The 14,312-nt window shown below is 40.5% G+C and overlaps 2 non-coding genes across 2 annotated transcripts; both read left to right on the top strand.

Annotated features, from left to right (window-relative positions):
* Positions 1–386: 386 nt before the first annotated feature.
* Trnad-guc (transfer RNA aspartic acid (anticodon GUC)) lies at positions 387–458 on the top strand. The gene has a single exon. It is a non-coding gene; the product is annotated as a tRNA-Asp (tRNA).
* Positions 459–1,114: 656 nt separating this feature from the next.
* On the top strand, positions 1,115–1,186 carry Trnaw-cca (transfer RNA tryptophan (anticodon CCA)). Its single transcript has one exon. It is a non-coding gene; the product is annotated as a tRNA-Trp (tRNA).
* The last annotated feature ends 13,126 nt before the right edge of the window (positions 1,187–14,312 follow it).

Here is a 14,312-nt window from a genome sequence, read left to right as displayed (position 1 = left end):
AACTTCCGAATGAAAATTAAAATTTGTGAGGGTGAAAATTCTGTTTCAAGTCACACACCATTCCTTGGTCCTGATTAAATCCAACCAAAAACTCCTGCCAACCACCTAAATCACTTGGAAAGCATAAAGAACCCCGGGAAGCTTTTTTTTTACACAATTCACCACCACTGAAATTGGAAGCATTTTTGTTTCACTCATCCTATACCACTCATCCCTTCCGCCCCAAAAGAAAAAGGGTCTAAGACTGCCAGGGAAGATAATCAGAGCAGTTACTCCAGGAAGGGGGTTTTTCACACTTCCTGGCGGCACGCCAAAGAGAAACAGAACCCAGGGAAGGGACCTGAACACTCCTTGAAGAAATACCTGAGCCAGAGCATGTGCATGGCTCCTCGTTAGTATAGTGGTTAGTATCCCCGCCTGTCACGCGGGAGACCGGGGTTCAATTCCCCGACGGGGAGGTTCTCATCTTTTTAATATCCCGATATTACTTTTATAAATTTAACCCTCATGACATTGCTGACAAACATAAGGATGTCGAGACATCCTTTCTAAGTGCACAACCATGTATTTTCAAAATGATCACCTTTACGCTTAAGGCACAGGGTGGAATGAAAGCTGACCTGAGAGAAAACACTACTACATTGTTGACAAAGGCGGAAAGGAAAGCGCAGAGACTCTGACGGGCCCCTAGCTCGCCCTGGGCGCCAGATGGCACCGGTCCGCGCGTGCGCAGTGGCTCCCCGTCGGATTGCAACTCAGGGTCACGAACTCACGCGCCATCCGTGGGGGAGGGGAGAGGAAGGACGGCGTCTCCGCCCCTAACGGGCGGGGGCGGGGCACACAAGAACGGAAATGGCTCGCTAAAGAAGAGGAAGGACTGCTTTCTCCTGACCCTGGGGGCCCGCTTAACCGGGTAACCCTGTCGCGGTTCCCCGCTGGCTGTGTCTCAATCTAGGTAGAGAGCTGGTTGTCGGGGACAGTTGAGCTCTGAAGGAATTGGTCTCCAGCTCCGACAGATACCGAGTGGAAGGAAAGCAAGAAAAGGCGGGGTTCAGCCGGAAGAAGCGCCATGTTATCGGAGTCCTAAGAAACCGCGCGAGCCATAGCCCAGCAGGACCTCGTGGCGCAACGGTAGCGCGTCTGACTCCAGATCAGAAGGCTGCGTGTTCGAATCACGTCGGGGTCATGGCTTTTTTTTCTTTCTGAAATTATCCGTTTGTACAATCTTCGATGCGTTCCCGCCATTTTTCGAAAATGATTTTAGTGTTAAAAAACAAAAGTCTTCCTCGGTTAAAAGTTATCGTAGTAACCTTTAGTGTGCAGAAAGAGAAAGCTTACCATATAGTAAAAAGCCTTAAGGATGGTGTTTGTACTGTCAGGTCTTGTACAGTGAGTTTTTTGTTATTACCGAGAAGTAAGCCTACAGAGTGGAAGTGCATCACTGAGCATATCAGCCCACTGCGGTCCTTTGTAGCATATATGCAATATACGGTGCTGGCTGCTTTTCCGAAAATGATTTTAGGCCATTTGCCTTTTAAAAGCAAGTACAATAGAGTACTGTTTTGAATATTATGATTTACAAATTTTAGCCCTTACTGGGTGCCACAGGCACTGTGAAAACCGTACAACGTGTGACCAATATAACATGAGGCTGTGGCACACAGGTTTTAGTGATCTGCCAAGGGTCACCCAAGATTGCAATCAGCTGACTGACTCCAGATAGCCCTCTAAATGTTTGATTTTAAAAAGGTGGGGGAGTGGGGAACTATTGAAAGAATGTCTTAGAAGCTGCAGGAATACATTTTCATCAATTTCAAGTGAGTCGGAACAAGTCACATACTACTTTGACTGTTAATCTCTTTATACTAAATAGTGCCTTAAAGGTAATGTATACAGATATTTGTTGCGCGCACACACACACACACAAAATAAAAGAATAACAGGCTATGAGAAATATTTTTAGGCTTTTATTGGATATTTCTATAAAAGCCCCTGAGTTTTACTGCTCAATATTTTGAAAATATCAAATAATAAGTTCTAATGATTCAACCTAATGTAGCCATATAGCTAGACATTGTATTTTCAGTTTGATGTAGTTTGTTTTTCCTTCTCCTGTTCAAATTGAAAATAGATCCATTTCAACAGATATTTATGAGACCTCCCCAATTAAGATGAACCTGGTGTTGTAGATGAAGGTGACAGTAAAATTTACATTGAGTAAATTTTTTTTCTTCTTTTTTGAGCATCAGGAGACATATTTTAAGCCCCCCCCCAATACTATGTTTTGTGCCACAAAAGTAGCATAAATCAAATGGTGTGGGGTGCTAAAAACTAGGAGATTAACTCAGCAGTTTGTTATATGAGCTGGTAACAATGTGATACAACCTGCTGTGTCTACATCACAAAAATGTGATTTTATACAAATGAAACAACATGCTTCTTACAAGTGAAGATCAAAGAAGTACTGTTACAGAAATATGCTGTATTTACAAAGGTTCCAGGAGGAAGAAAGAAGATAGCTTCTGTTAATGAGCTAAATTGTCCTCCCAAAGTCTTCTGTTGAAGCCCTAATCCCCAGTACATTGAAATGTGAATATATTGGGAGACAGGCCTTTAAAGAGATGATTAAGTGAAAATTAAGCCATTAGAGTGGCTCCTAATCCAGTCTGATTGGTGTCATCCTTTAAAGATTAAATTTGGACCTACAAACATTAAGGATATATATACTCAGGGGAAAGGCCATGCAAGAACTGAACAAGTAGTCATATACAAGGCAAGGTTTAGCACCTTAACCTTGTACTTCTATCCTCCAGAGCTAACACAGCTTCCTTGGAGACCACTTAGTTCTTCAGTATGGCCAGAGAAGGAAAAAAAAAAAAAAAAAACTGGAGAGGTAAACAAGACAGATGACACAGGATCTTTTACATTCTAATTTAGATTTTATTTTGAGGATAATGCAGAGCTATTATAATGATACATCAAAATGTTTTCTAAGCTGTAAAACAGTTTATATACACATTGTTATTAATACTATTATATGCACTGTAAAACTTTCATTTCACAGTTCCCATCTTCTTTCCCAAAGGTGAACATACATGGTTTCTTAGAATGGTCCATTGACTGATTTGTTGTAACTTTTAATTAACCTAAACCCAACACTTCATTTTAACTTGATCTTTATATAGGGTTGATGTGTGGAAAGAGGATCTAGAATACACAGATCTATATCTGAATCCAAATTCTGACTTTGTTTCATTTCACTAAAAATTTTCCGGAGTATTATTTTTTTAATTTTTTTTTTTTAGTTGATGGGCCTTTATTTTATTTATTTATCTGTATGTGGTGCTGAGAATCAAACCCAGTGCCTCACACATGTGAGGCAAGTGCTCTACCACAACCCTAGCCATTATTGTTTATTGTTTATCCCCAGCATCACAGAAAAAAGAAAAAATGATATTATTTATTCTTAGAAGGGGATTAATTCAGTAGTACACAATTGTCTGAGCTATGTTTGTCACCTGATAAATACCTGTTCCCTTCTGCCATTATTTGAAATCAGTTACCTAAAATAGATCTGGATGGGCTGGGGATGTGGCTCAAACAGTAGCCCACTGGCCTGGCATGTGTGCAGCCCGGGTTCCATCCTCCGCACCACATACAAACAAAGATGAGTCCGCTGAAAACTAAAAAATATATAATAAAAAACTCTCTCTCTCTCTCTCCTCTCTTTAAAAAAAAAAAAAAAAAGATCTGGATAAGTTGATGAAATGGAGTTTGGGGATAGACAAAATTTAAATATTCTAATTCTGATAAACCAAGTGATTGCTTGACTTCTCAAATTAATTTAAAAAGAAAAATATTTGTGGTTTAAATTCATATGTGTTTATTATAAAAATCTTGGAGAATACAGAAATCACCCATGCCCCACTACCCATGGGAACTACTACAAACATTTTGGTCCATATGAGGTTAGTATGTTTTTCTTTGAATAGATTTTTAAATAAGCACATCTCCACACACACTGTTACATCTATATTCTTTATAGAACTGCAATCTCCTTCTACATAGTACTCCATTTTTTCTACTTTTTAAGTAATGTTACTGTGAACATTCTCTCATTTTTTTCTTGAGGTGCTGGGGATTGAACCCAGGACCTTGTGCATGCGAGGAAGCACTCTACTAATTGAGCTCTACCCCCAGCCCTTCCTCATATTCTTGAACATCAAGAACATGATTTTAATGACTATGAAATATATGGATTTTTATAACCATAATATCATAGTTATTTCATAAATTACTTAGCCAGTTCCTTATTGTAGATTTCAGTTTTTATTTTTCACCATTATAAATAATAAAACAACAAATATAAACAAACTCTACTTTTGATTATTTCCTTGGAACAAATTCCCAGAAGTGGCTTAAGGGACATTTTTTTAAGGATTTTGGCTTTTCAATTTTTGACATCATTTTAAATGTAAACCGATCTTCTGTTTGAAGTGACTTCTTTTTGAAGTGACACCCTAAAGTTCACAGTCAATACCATGAAAAACAAAAGTCAGCTGTATATTAATAACATGGGAAATGGAGGCAGTTATCCAAATGATTAAGAAAGCTATGAAAAAGTTTTCTGACAAAATAATTGGAGCAATTTTTTTTTTTTTTTTTTTAGTTTTGTCTCATTTATTTTTATGTGATGCTGAGGATCGAACCCAGGGCCTCACACATGTTAGGCAAGTGCTCCACCATTGAGGCACAACCCCAGCCCCTTAGTTCTGTTTTAGCATAGAAATATCTTTCCATTGATTCTCGGGGTTTGGAGCCTTGATATTGTAAGTATTTTAAGCATTTTTAAAAGTTGTTTTAACATAAGAAATCAATTTTATATTGGATGAATATTATAAAATACATAGCTTCCCCCCCCCTTAATTCAGAACATTTCACAAAGAAATGAGAGTTTTTAAGCATTGTTATTCTGGCCCTATTGTCAAAATGTCTGGTCAAGGTTGGTGTCATGCATGAGAAAGGGTACTAAAAGAAGCAAGTCTTTGAAATGGGAAGGACCCTGAATACAAATGGTAGAACTTAAGATAGTACAAATCTTCAACTGGAAAAAAAGAAAAGATGCAAGAGAAAATGAGGGAAATTTGACAGTTCTGGAGATTGAAGCAGTCTCAACAGATGGTTTTAATTTTCTTAAATATGTGGCAAGGTCACAAGCTGAAAAAGGAAGTGGAGGAAAGGGATGTGAGAAATTTGAGGAGAGAATTAAAGGTAAGAATGGTTAATCCAGAGAATGGAATGACTTTGCCAAATAGTGTTGAGAGCTCCTATGAGGACTAAAGTCTTTTGAATTAAACCAGTCAATCCATTTCATGACTTTTGTACAGCAATATTTGCTGTTCAGATGCAAGTAAGAAAAAATTCAATTGAAACAGGGTTTATCCAAGAAAGGTTGAGGTTACTTCAACAAAGAAAGAGTTAAGAGAGTTGAAGATATTTACCAAAATGTTGATCAGGGGGCTGGGGGTATAGCTCAGTGGTAGAGCGCTCGACCACTAGCATGTATGAAGCTCTACCACTAGCATGTATGAGGCACTGGGTTCGACTCTTAGCACTGCATATAAAATAAATGTCCATCAACAACTAAAAAATGTTGGTCAGGATGAGTTGATAATGGCAGAAGCAGGAAAATAGAAAATGTTAGACTTAAAAAGGATTAATGATTTGGAAGTCTTACTTAGGTTAGGGACACTACAATAAGCTGAAAAAAAAAAAGGCTAGTAGTGGTTAACAATTCGGATCCTTAAAATTGAGACTTAGAGAGTAAGGTAGGGCTGGAGATGTAGCTCAGTTGGTAGAGTGCCTGCCTCACTTGCACAAGGCCCTGGGTTCAATCCCCAGCACCACCAAAAAAACAAAACTGTAGAGAGTAAGGTAGTTGACTTGGGGCAAAGCCAGTTGTCACTCTTCATAAAACATTTCTTCTTTCCAATTCACTTCTAGGTTTGTCTAGAAGGACATCACCAGCATTCTTGCGTTCCCAGCTTATAGACAGCAGGTCATGGGTCATTAGGTCATTCCCCAATCATGTCTAAAGTAGAAAGCTCCTGGAGTGGTAGATTCCACTTCACTCATAGCTTCTTGCATCTGACCCTTAGGGGATGTCTACAATGATTCTGACCCTGCCATGTACTGCATGGCCTCCCATGCTTTCCCCTTGAAATCTTGGTGAAAGCCTCCATCACCCTGTACCTCTTGCTTTCTGTACAGCTACAAAACGAGCACCACCACGTACAAGATGCCAGGGTTCACCACCAACAGGAAGAATCGACAGGCCCCTTTGGAATGTGAGTACAATGGCCTTTGAGTGCCTGGCAACTGAATCATGGGAAACAATTTCCTAGGCAGCCCTGTGCCACCAAGGAGCCCTACGGCTCTCTTCTCAAAGCAAAATCTTTCAAATTAGTTTACAATTTTTACACCCTTGAGCCTGGGATGGGTTGGAGTATGGCCAATTTCTTAGAAGTCCTCAAGGCCTAATCCCACAGCCATGATACAAAGCACTTGGCTTCTTTTTAATGGTACTAATCTCTTCAACAACCACATCCTCCTTGGTCCCAAACTGCAAATTTTAAAAATCTTTCTGTTCTTCTTTTTGCTTCCCATTCTCACTGTAAATCTGGCTCAATTAGCCATCAATAGCCATTGCAGATCCTAAATGCTGTGCTGTCTTGTGTGGGGAGCCACAATGAATGACCTCACCTTCCAGTCCTGATGCCTCAAGATTCTGACCAACCACTGCATTCACTGTAACTTGGTCAGGGTCTAGCTTGGAAAGTTAGGGGTCTTTGTGGGGTGTACCCCTAGGGTTGAGTAACACTCACCTGCCCTTTTTTGGATAGAACTTTATAAGAACAAGAGTCCCCCCAATAAAAGCTCACTTCCGAACATGTTTTCTCTCTTGCCAGCCTCTCATGACTTTCTCTTGCCCTTCCTTTTGGGGAGCCTGAGGCCGAGAGCAGGGAAGCCATCCTGAATCTTGTGTAAAGGTAAATTGTGTCTGTGTTTTATTTGGTGTCCCTGCAAATTCACAAGAGCCATCTTAAGTTCAGCTGCCCATTGCTGGTTGGCAGTCTTGAAATTTCTTCTACCAGATTATTCTGTCACCTTTAAACTCAGCCTCACACAAAGTCTCAGGGCATGGACAAAACATAGGTAAATTCTTTACTAGAATGTAATGGTCTCTAATCCCAATTCCCAATAGAGTCCTCATTTCCTTTGGAAACCTCATCGGCACAGTCTTTACTTTTGCATTCCTATCAGCATTCTGGTTTTATAAATTACCACCAGAGTCACCTATTAAGTTCCACATACAACATTCTAAGCCCGACTTCTAGCCCGATTCTCCAAACTTTTCCTGCAAACCAGTTCCAAAGGTTTCTGAATCACATGGTCAGATACAGTCACAGTAACAATTCCATTTCTGGTACCAATCTTCTGTGTTAGTCAACTGAATTGTTTCACAATTTCAGAGGCTTTAGCCCATGGCCTCTTGGACTCATTGATTTGGGACTCTGGCAAGGCAGGACATCATGGTAGAGAATGCACAGTGGCAGAGAGCAGCTTACCTGAGATGGCCAGAAAGCAGAAAGAGAGGTGCCAGAGACAAAATATATCCTTTAAGGCCCTCTACCTATTTACTTTCTCTTGGCCCCTCCTCCTAAAATTTCTACCACCTTTCATAACCCATTAAGCTATGAATCCATCATTGGATTAATCCATTTATGAGGTCACAGCTCTACTAAGAGGTCCCACCTCAGAACACTGCTGCATTGGGAACAAAGTCTTCAACTCTTGAGATTTTGTGGAGTATTTAATATCTATACCATAGCAAGCCTCACATTTCACACTCATTCAATAGTGTTTATTGTTTGTGTGTGTCTGTGCTAACCACCAATGGCACACATATATGAATGAATGAGTTGTAGTGAGCCATTGCTCATTGACAAAATGGGAGCAAAGATTTCAGCTTCAAGGTCTATGGACCAATCAAGTGATGCTGATCATGAGACAGTATGTGACATGTATCAGTATTTAGTTAACATCCATTTTCTTCTCCTTTTCTTTTCTTTTCCCCACCACAGTCTCAAAATTCAGCTCCTCAAATGCCAAGACCATGTCTGAGAAAGCCCATGTGGGCTTGAGCATCCTGGCTTAGAGTGTGCTCTCTTGCATGCTTCCTTTTCTCCGTCTAGATTCTGATTGGTTTCTGAAGCATTCATAACTTTGAAAGCCTGCCTTCTACTTTTCCATTTTCTTTTTTCTCTGTGGTGCATCCTGAGCAGTTTCTTCAGGACTGTCTTCTAGTTCTAGTAAGCTAGACAAAGCTGATTCCATCAGCTTTGTCTACCTTACTGTGTGTCCAATGTGTTGTGGGTCCCCAGTGCTCTTGGATGGGCTCTATGTGTGTTCAGCTTGATTATGGAGGGCACTTGGTCCTTTACTTACTCAGAAAGTAGATCTTATAGGAGTCAAACTCAAGTCAAATTCAAAATGAGAAAAACATTCATCTTACTAGATGCCAAAGAAAAATCTTCTGGTGACTATTTAGAAGATAGGCCAGAGATATTTGAGGAGTAGGGAGCCTCCTGATGAACTCAATTGGGGAATAAACTAAATTATTAAATATATTTAATCAGCTTGTCTGAATATCTATGTCTGTTGCAACCATAGCTTAAATAGATACCCAGGAGGTGTAACACATGTGTTACAGTGTTTTGAAGAAGTGGACTTTGGAATCAAGATGTGAGAGAAGGGTCTCAGCAGAATGGCTCAACTTCCCTGAACCTCAGTTTCCTTACCTGTAAAATGGAAATAAGATCACCAGTTCCAAGTTTGACCTTAATTTGACCTCCACTTGGTGTTGCACCATCACTGGGATCACACACTCAGGTCTCCTTTTATCTCCATCTCCCTAAGCTCGTTTATGCCCAGGACCTTTCTCCTTGCTGTTCCCTCTGCCTAAAACACATTTCCCCAGATTCTCCCAGGGTTGGAGGCTGGCCCTCAGTTAGTTCTTACCATCTTTGTTTGTACGTGGTGCTGAGGATCGAACCTGGGCCGCACGCATGCCAGGCGAGCGTGCTACCACTTGAGCCACATCCCCAGCTCATTCCCTGACTTTTCATTACAGTGTTTAATGTATTGTCACTTAAAGCAATTCCTGATAAGAGCATGTGTATATATTATGTTCATTAATGTAGACTAGTAATTTTTTTAGCTAAATTAGTCTCTTAAGTCATACAGAAAACAAAAGTAGAATTAGCCATTATAACATCATGAATTTGCCTTTCCAGAGATCTTTCCTTCTTTATTCAGCTCTGAGTTCCTATCTAAAATCCTTCAGTTCAACCTGAAGGACTCCCCTCATGCAGGGCATATTCAGTGGTGATCAACTCCCTCAACTCATTTTACCTAGTGTTGTGATTTGAATGTATGTATCCCTCCAGAATTCCTGTTGAAACTTCAACCCCAAGGCAACAGTATTGGGACATGAGGCCTTCAGGAGGTGATTAGGTCATGAGGCTCCAACTTCCTGAATGGGATATGTGCCCTCCTTAGAAAAGAGCACTTGTCTATAATACATAAGGCCTATTTAATCCTACACAACACAGAAACACATATATTTATTACACTGGGCATGGTAGTAGATGCCTAGAATCCTTGCTACTTAGGAGGCTGAGACAGGAGGATCTCAAGTTCGAGACCAGCCTAGGTAACTTAGTAAGATCCAGTACCAAAAGAAACTTAAAAGGGCTGGGGATGTAACTCACTGGTAGAGCTTTTGCTTAGCACATATGAGGACTTTGGGTTTAGTTGCCAGTATCTTGAGGAAAATAAAAATAAAACAAAATAAATAAAAAGCGCTTGAGGGAGTGAGTGAGTTCAGTCCTTCTCCCCTACTACCACACAAGGACACAGCAACAAATTACCATGTAGAAGGAGAAAGCCAACTCTCTCAACACACTGTATCTCATGGCACCTTGATTTTGGATTTTGTCAGACTCTAGAACTGGGAAAAATTAATTTCTGTTCTTAAAAGTTGCCCCGCCTAAGGTATTTCATACAGCAGTATGAAAGGAGCAAGGGATCTGCCACTGCCCCCACTGCTCTCCCCTATTGGAAGGACATTTTTGCTGACCATAGGATTCTTGGATGACAGCTTCATTTTTCATCACTTTGAATATATCAACCCACTGCCTCCTGGGTTCAGGGTTCCTGATAAGAAATAAGATGAGGACCTTATGGGTAAATTATTCTGAAAGGTCCCTCCCTCTCAGCCCCATAGGTATTAATAGCATGCCCTATAGTATCTTTGGGAACAGAACATTTTGTTTCAGTGTCACAATGTGAATGAAGTGCTACCATCATAAAATAAAAAATCATTTATAAAAAATACAATCTAGTAATGGAGGGGTAAGACAAGATAATACAAATGGAAGAAATGATTTACAGTAGAAGGGGTAGAGAGAGAAAAGGGGAGGGGAGGGGAGGGGAGGGGAGAGGGGATAGTAGAGAATAGGACTGACAGCAGAATACATCAGACACTAGAAAGGCAATATGTCAATCAATGGAAGGGTAACTGATGTGATACAGCAATCTGTATACAGGGTAAAGTTGGGAGTTCATAACCCGCTTGAATCAAACTGTGAAATATGATGTATTAAGAACTGTGTAAGGTTTTGAACGACCAACAATAAAAAAAATACAATCTTTTTTTTTTCTTTTAAAAAAGAATATTTAACATGGACTAGATAGTAGGTGATCTTGGGTAATTTTACAATGAAAGTAATTGAATAGAACAAAAATGTCCTTTTTAGAGACTTGTACTGAAATATTCATGCGTGAAATGTCATGGTGTTTGCTATAAACTTTAAGTTGCTTTGGTGAAAAAAAAATATATGAGGAAATGTGGAAAATGTTTATAATGTTAAATCTAGATGAGATCATCTGGGTATTTATTATAGAGTTCACTCTATTTTTTAGGGTTTTTTTTAATAGAAAAATGTACAAGCTGGGTTTGTGGCTCAGTGGTAGAGTACTTGCCTAGCATGTGTGAGGTACTCACTTTGATTCACCATGTATAAATAAATCAAATACAGGACCATAGACTACTATAACAAGAAAAAGAAAATATAGAGAACACCAACAGTTGTCCCAGGGACACAGGCCACACTTTCTTCTGATCAGAGTTGACACTGATCATTTTGAGTTGAAAGGAAAAGGAATTGAATACATTGAGTAGAGATAAGATGAGGTCTTGGGGACTGGGGTTGTGGCTCAGTGGTAGAGTGCTTGTCTCCCATGTGTGAGGCACTGGGTTCGATTCTCAGCACCACATATAAATCAATAAAATAAAAGTCCATTGACAACTGAAAAAAAAAATTTTTTTAAAGATGAGGTCTTTAAAAGCCAAAAATTATTATAGATTTTTGGGCTTGAAAAGATCATTAAAGCATGCCACAGGTTTTAATTTCTAAGCAAGTATATGTCGTTCTCTATAACACACTGCAGTGAAAAAGCTTCCAGGGTCCTTTTCTTATTATTAAAATGAAAATGGTCCCAGAGACCAAAAAGTAAGACAACCACTGTGGGTTACACCAAGTTGTGACTGGACCATTTGCTGCTTTGACCTCACAAGGAATCAATGTTAGGGAATTTCAAACAACACCTATATAGGCTCTGGCGTGACTGATTTTTGTCCATAAGTACAGGGAGCTTTTGTTTGGTGACCTGTCAGACTCACAGATAGTTAGCTCACTTAGTAGTTTGGTTTTGGTCTTCATATTGGTTTTTGATTTGGGGGTTTGTTTGTTTTTCTTTTTTATTATTTTTTTGTTTGTTTTTGTTTTAGCTAGAATCTTTAGTTGATGTTGCTTTTGAGGCTGTATAGTGAGAATAGCCAGAGTAGTGAGGTTGTAAGAGTATGGCAGGGCCTTTCAACCAGCTTCTACATTGAGGAACCCTCACATGTTATATAGGCCCCCAAGGGACATCAAATAGGGAAACTTTCCTTAGGTGAATCTGACCTTGCATATCTTCATGGGTACAGAGGTAGCCATGAAAATCCTAGGAAAGGTAGAAAAGAACTTTGTTCTTCATTATATTCTAAGTGGATCTAATGAAGACTGTGGAACACCCAAATGTGATCCAACTCTCTCACATTATTGAAACAACTGAAAATATCTGCCTCATGATGGAGTATGCAGGTGGCAGACAGCTAGCTACTGCAGTCCATCCCAGAGGTCACTGGCATGTAGGAAGAGGTTCACAAAGTGCTCAGGCAGATCATGTATTCTGAACACAACTGTCATGAGAAAGGCATCATGACCACATCTGAAGCTGGAGAACACCCTGGTGAATGCCAGAAGAAATAGCAAACTTTATGACTTCAGGCTGGGCATCAGGTTCACAGCTGGCAGAATCTGACACCATCTGCGGCATTCTTCCAGACTATGCCCCAGAACTCTACCAATGAAAAGACTGTAACAGCTCCATCATGGACATATGGAGCCTTGATGTCCTTCTGTCCTTCATAAGAGTCCTCCCACTTAACAACCATCACATTTTTCTAACTGAATAAGCAGGTCTTGCACACATGGTACCTTCCCTCTCATGTTTTCATGAAGTGATAAGTGTCATCAGTTACTGACTGACCCCACGAAGAATACTATGGTAGACTAAGTCGTGAGGCACCATGACTAAACTAATGTGAGGAATATTCACTGATTTCTTCTAGGGAGCCACTCCCCAGCCACCTAGAACCTCACTACTGAGGGTCATGTTTGACATGGTTTGTGGTCCATATGAATCCTGAGTATCTTAGGTAACCAGAAAATTTGATGAGATTATAGCTATCTTTCTGATGCTCCAGCACAAACAAACCAGGGGGACTGATCAGTCCAAGTTAACCCAATCCTACACATCCAAAAGTGGGCCCAGCCCATTCCCTTCCAATCCTTTCAGCTTCACTCTCTGTTCAAAAAAGAGTGCCAGTGAGCCTGCTCTTTACTTCTTTCCCTTTTTGTCCTATGAGCTATAGCTGCCTCAGGAGGATTGTCAGGACAGAAGGGCAGTAGAAGACTCAGTCTGCCTGCCATTCCCCTCTGCAACTTGCAAACAAGGACACCCCAATCCAGTATAGTCCCACAGCATATTCTTGCAGCCCCCCTCACCCAGCCTCTTGTTGAGCACAGTGGGTAGGAGGCAGAGAGCAGCAAGTCCTCCTGGGATACTTTGTCATCAGAAGGAAACTCCCTCCCTACTGAGCAACCCCATGGTAGGACTACAGCCTGTACTCATGACAACAGCAAGGACTGGGAGGCAGTGACTAGGAGCATTGCAACTGTATCCTAGGAATATGTTGCTGAATACCATGTTGCTGCCTACTGGCCCTCAAGACAAACACTAAATTCAGGAACAATGTGCTCCAACAAAAGGAAGACACACACACTCTGGACTCAGAAATAAAGTGGCTCCAATGAAAGTGGACAGCTCAGACAGAGGCAAAAACCAAATAGATTACAGGGGATCTCACTCACGTGGAACGGCTGCAGGAGGGAAGTCTGCAAGCTTCCTGGGACATCGCCCCATGAATTCCAATCCAGAGGGCATTCAGAACTGCCTGTGGATGAGTTGGCCCCACTACCCCAGGTGGAAGAAATATCACAGACTTTTTATTTGGGACTCTTCTCCCTTCCCTACTCTTCTCTGGCCTTTCTGCCATGTTTCTGGAATAGCAGAGATTTTTTTCTTAGTATTGTTTTAGTTGTAGATGGACACAATATCTTTATTTATTAATTTTTGTATGGTGCTTGGGGATCAAACCCATTGCCTTCCACATGTGAGCTGAGTACTCTACCACTGAGCTACAACCCCAGCCTGCAGAGATGGTTCTTAATAAGTTTCTATTTCTCACCAATTTGGTAGTAAAATTGATGCTCCAAAGATAATCACAATTTTTTTTTAAAGGTAAGGTAGTTATTGATGGTAAGGCTCATAGTCTTACCACTAGAGTCGATACAATAGAAAAGGAGAACAAATTGTTGGAGATACAGAAGTCAAAGATCTAAGAGGCTAAGTGTTAGTGTTGCACAGATCACCTACAAGATGCTGAATCTCGGGGGCTGGGGATGTGGCTCAAGCGGTAGCGCGCTGGTCTGGCATGCGTGCGGCCCAGGTTCAATCCTCAGCACCACATACCAACAAAGATGTTGTGTCTGCCGAGAACTAAAAAAATAAATAAATATTAA

The sequence above is a fragment of the Ictidomys tridecemlineatus genome, chromosome 6 (assembly GCF_052094955.1).
Source record: "Ictidomys tridecemlineatus isolate mIctTri1 chromosome 6, mIctTri1.hap1, whole genome shotgun sequence".
Taxonomy (NCBI): Eukaryota; Metazoa; Chordata; class Mammalia; order Rodentia; family Sciuridae; genus Ictidomys; species Ictidomys tridecemlineatus.
Note: the sequence above shows the minus strand (reverse complement) of the source record. Positions and strands in the feature narration are given on the sequence as shown.